Source organism: Oreochromis niloticus, unplaced genomic scaffold, assembly GCF_001858045.2.
Source record: "Oreochromis niloticus isolate F11D_XX unplaced genomic scaffold, O_niloticus_UMD_NMBU tig00007807_pilon, whole genome shotgun sequence".
Taxonomy (NCBI): Eukaryota; Metazoa; Chordata; class Actinopteri; order Cichliformes; family Cichlidae; genus Oreochromis; species Oreochromis niloticus.
Genome location: NW_020328776.1, coordinates 7108 through 12224, shown reverse-complemented (window position 1 = coordinate 12224; position 5117 = coordinate 7108). Strand labels below are relative to the sequence as shown.

Genomic DNA, 5117 nt, shown 5'->3' with positions numbered 1-5117 from the left:
ACCCGCATTTCCACCGCATTTCATCGCTGCCATAAAAGGATCTGCTGACATCATTTAAACAATCTTCTTGTTAACTCAGATGAGAATGTTGATGAGCACAAGCCTGGAGATCATTATTATTACTCATTTATTGAGTTAAAATAGCGGACTGGATTTGTTAAAAGGAGGGTCATTTTTGAAATCATTGGTTACCTGCAAAGAAACACATGCAGCCATCATTGCGTTGCATAAAAGAAATTGATTCCATCACTTTTTTTAAAACTCCAATTGCTTATTTGTACTATGCTTTCATGTTAGAGTGTACTTAAACTCCTTCATTTGGTGCAGGAACTCGTCCCTGACCCTGAGTGGGCACTCCTTTCTGGCTGAGGACCATGGCCTCAGATTTGGAAGTGCTGATTCTGAATCCTGCCTCTTCACACTCGGCTGCAAACCACTCCAGTGCCACTTATGAAGCCAACACAACCACACCATATGCAAAAGGCAGAGATGAAATTCTGAGGCCACCCAAGTGGAAGCCTTCTGTCACTTGGCTATGCCTAAAAATAATGTCCATAAAGATTATGAACAGATTCAGTGACAAAGGGCAGAACTGTCGGCGTCCAACACCACCAGAAACAAGTCCGACTTATTGCTGGCTATGGACCAAGCTCCTGCAACATTTGTATAAGGATTGAATGGCCTGTATCAACGGGGCTAGACACCCCATACGTCCGAGGCACACCTCACAAGGGACTTGGGTGAATGCCTTCTCCAAGTCCAAAACACATGTAGACTGGTTGTGCAAACTCCCATACACCTCGAGTATCCTCCAGAGGGTAAACAGCTGGTCCAGTGTTCTGTAACCAAAACATAAACCACAATGTTCCTCCTGTATCCGAGATTCGACTAACGAACGGACTCTCTTTTCCGGCACCCTGCATAGACTTTCCCAGGGAGGCTCAGGAATGTGATCTCTCTATAGCTGGAACACACAACCCTCAGCCATAATCCCAGCATTATGTTGTTTAACCTAACACATAGTCCACTATAGTCAATACAGGCCACAGCTGTTTCTTCAACTTGGGCTTTTAACAAAATCTATTAATAACGGACTATAAAAATAATAACGTACCTTTGTGAGATGGATTGAGGGAGACTGTGACTCGGTTGCTCCTTTCCTTTGGAGGGATACAAACAAGAACAGCTAGATAACGTAACACGAGGACACTGAGCCAGTGAGGCACTGCGCTGTACTCTCTGGGCTTGTACTGAATGTTTGTGATGAACAGCGTCTCCAACAGGCTGGCAACCATCAGCGCCAGACTGATGGAGAAGAAAACATCTGCAGGAAACAGCACCAAAGACAGGAAGAACTCAGAACAGTTTTCATTAAATCATTTTCACATGTGAGCTCATATTCTGTGTGTGCTACCATTGTATATAGTGTATTATCTTACTTTTTTCATTGATTGTACTTATTTGTATTTTTTTTTGTATTTCTTTCTGATATCTGTACCTGAGCTGAGGTGACGCAAAAATTTCCCCGTCGTGGGATCAGTAAAGTCTTATTTATCTTTCTTATATTCTCTTTCTCAGTCTTAGTTACCATCGTGTTTAAGAAATGTCTGGATTACAGCCATAGATGCCTTATCTCAGAGAGCTGAAAAAACACACCCCCAAAATAAATGTGTCTTTAGTAGGTGGAGTCTTTCGGCAAGTTGACACAGATCGGGATCATCCAGTTTTGCAAAATGTACTTCGGTGAAGAGTTTCACAGTTTAGAAATTTTTTTTTAGGAACTGACAGTTTTGGTGAAATTTGTACAGATTTTAAGACGTCTGTTCCACAGATGTTTGAATTCAACCCTTCATAATCCAAAGGACACTGTATTGTTTTTCAGAAACACTGTCTCTAAATTCCTTAAGTGTATTTCTTCAAAAGAAGAACTATGCAGCCGACACTACATTTATGTACACTCACTGATGAGCGGTGTTTTCTCCCGGTAACAGGCAGCAGGTCATTCAATATGAGCAGGAAGACGGTGTAGCCCAGGATGAGTGTCATCTTGAAGGAGGATCTGTCCACGCTCTGTGGGGGCAGCACAAAACTGAAGAGGTCCACTGTGATTAGGAAACAGCTGGGGACCAGGAGGTTGACCATAGACGATTGGTCTCCGTCTTAGCACGATCTTGGGAAGAGACAAAAGTATTAAACCTGTAAGATTTTTGTTAGATTTTCCTCTACAGCGATGTGACGGACAGCAAATGATTACATCAAGTTGTTGCTGCTAAAGTCACTGAATCATGGGATGTACTTAGTTTTTACAAACTGCTTCAGAATTTTGGCTTAATAAATGAGATGTCTCATTACATCAAATAATAGAAATGAAGCTTTTAAAACGGAAACTACTTCCAAAATGGTGGACGTAATCCCTGCTGTCCTGTGCCACCACAGCACAGGTCAGTTTCTTTATGTTTCACTCATGCATCATCTGCACCTGATTTTACTTTTACTTTCATTCTCACGGCAAACATGTTCAATATGATAGCGACTGGTTCATAAAGACTTCCCACAATTAGGAACTATTAAACAATAAAGTGTGATCAGCTATAACAGTACAAAATAAATTATCAGAAGGATGAAAAAGTCAGTAAAAACACGCTTACATAGTATGTGATCTCAGAGTAGCTTCCATCGTCTAAATGCAGGCTGGAATCGGCAATATTGATATCTGCCAGCTCCCACCCCATTGGTTACGATCACATCTCGGGACTCTTTCAGGACCTTTTCAGCTGTGGCGCCTTGAATCATCTGAATATCTGTAGCTAGAGTGACATTCAAGAGTTTTGCTTATTTGCATATTAGCACATAGTTTTGTGTTAAATCAGAATATGGATGGTCTATAGGGATGGTTTTAGAGTTTAAAAAATAATTTTTAAGACTCTTTGAGTTTTGTTTGTTTTTAATTTTCAGGCAGCCTTACCAAAGTGTATATATGATCCGAAGGTCAACGAGCAGTTTTGGATATCAAAGGGAAAGGTGTAGATTCCCAATTGGCAAGAAGTGACCACTGTGATGGGCTTATCATCATATACATGACCTGTATTATATAAGTAGACATAGGGAGTTTTGGTAGAGCTGGCTTCGTCCAGGCTGGAATAGAACAGAATACAATAACAAAACATTGAAGAAAATATATATGAAAAACAATATATGATGAGTGTAGGAGAACAATAATTCATTATTATCAGGATGTCCTAAAAACTCGCTGAAAGTCTTCAAAATGCTACAGCAAGAGTCCTGACAGGGACTAGAAAGAGAGAGCAGATTTCTCCTGTTTTGGCTTCCCTTCATTGGCTTCCTGTTAAATCCAGAATTGAATTCAAAATCCTGCTCCTCACATACAAGGTCTTAAATAATCAGGCCCCATCTTATCTTAATGACCTTGTAGTACCATATCACCCTATTAGAGCACTTCGCTCTCACACTGCAGGCCTACTTGTTGTTCCTAGAGTATTTAAAAGTAAGTTTTCAGGCCCTCTTCTGTGGAACCAGCTTCCAGTTTGGATTCAGGAGACAGACACTATCTCTACTTTCAAGATTAGGCTTCAAACTTTCCTTTTTGCTAAAGCATATAGTTAGGGCTGGACCAGGTGACCCTGAATCCTCCCTTAGTTATGCTGCAATAGACGTAGGCTGCTGGTGGATTCCCATGATGCATTGAGTTTTTCCTTTTCAGTCACCTTTCTCACTCACTATGTGTTAATAGACCTCTCTGCATCGAATCATATCTGTTATTAATCTCTGTCTCTCTTCCACAGCATGTCTTTATCCTGTCTTCCTTCTCTCACCCTCTCGCAGCAGATGGCCCCGCCCTCCTGAGCCTGGTTCTGCGGAGGTTTCTTCCTGTTAAAAGGCAGTTTTTCCTTCCCACTGTCGCCAAAGTGCTTGCTCATAGGGGGTCATATGATTGTTGGGTTTTTCTCTGTTTTTATTATTGTAGGGTCTACCTTACAATATAAAGCGTGATTTGGCGCTCTATAAATAAAATTGAATTGAAAACACTGAAAATAAATGTCCAGTAGGTGGTGCAGAGGGTGGTCGGGGTTCCTGATTAGTTTATTTATCTCCTGCTCCCCCAGCAGACCACAGCAAAGTACACTGCACTCATCAGAAGTAAGTGATAGAAAATATTCATCATTATACCACATGTGGAAGGACGTAAGCTTCCTTAGCAAAGAAAGCCTGCTCTTCCACTTTCTGTTTACAGTGCAAGTGTTGGTCTTCCAGCTCAGCCTGATGTCGACGTCGATGTCTCTCATGACTGCTTTGTCATTTCTGACATTTTTAGTGTTTTAATTAAAAGTTAATTTCTTCGACTTGATTTACAAAATTCATTAAACTTACAGCTGTTTTATTTGAATGTCTGGGACCCAAAGGTTGTCCGAGGAACCGAAACTCTTTTAGCTGCACATTCCTTCTCATCCAGTTCAGTCCTTCGATATCCCACTCCTACATTAAACAGAACAACAGCAAAACTGTTCCACAGCACTACAGCTATCATGTTAACTGCTGAAACAGGGAAACACAACATCTGGTATTAAGTCATGTTAGACTATAAGAAAAAGTTCCCAACTGATAATAATATTTGAAATTACTGTTACAGACTTAAGGAAATCTAAAAGAACAAGTAATGTATTCTTTATGTATTAATTCAGTGGCCAAACATTTTGATTCATTCTTATAATCGCTCTGGATTGGTTCATTGTGCTGAAAATACAAACAGCTGCAACAGAAATAATTTACAAAATGTCAGTATAATCATATAAGAAATGTGACATTATTGTTTTAGTTCTGAGAGCTGTTCAAGACATACCAGGACCTGCCATAAGACTGAAGACAGTGTTTGGGTTTTTTCATCCTAAAGATGAGTAACATTAGAAGGTATATTAGAGTCATAAGGATTATTAGTTCCACATAGATGACATGATGTTAATATTTTGTGTATAAGCTGTGTAGACTCACCACTCCTAAAATTCCTGCCACTGTTATGCTGATAGATATGTTTATTGGCTTTGCAAAGGTTTCGACGGGACGCAGCAGTTTGTTAGAGAACAAATGTTTTGCGAGTTCAT

The 5117-nt window shown here is 40.2% G+C and overlaps 1 long non-coding RNA gene across 1 annotated transcript; it reads right to left on the bottom strand.

The window, feature by feature from the left end:
- Positions 1–2726: 2726 nt before the first annotated feature.
- Positions 2727–4428, bottom strand: LOC109199202 (uncharacterized). Its single transcript, XR_002059661.1, has 3 exons — positions 4390–4428; positions 2966–3135; positions 2727–2807 (listed from the first exon to the last, which is right to left on the bottom strand). It is a non-coding gene; the product is annotated as an uncharacterized LOC109199202 (long non-coding RNA).
- Positions 4429–5117: the final 689 nt, after the last annotated feature.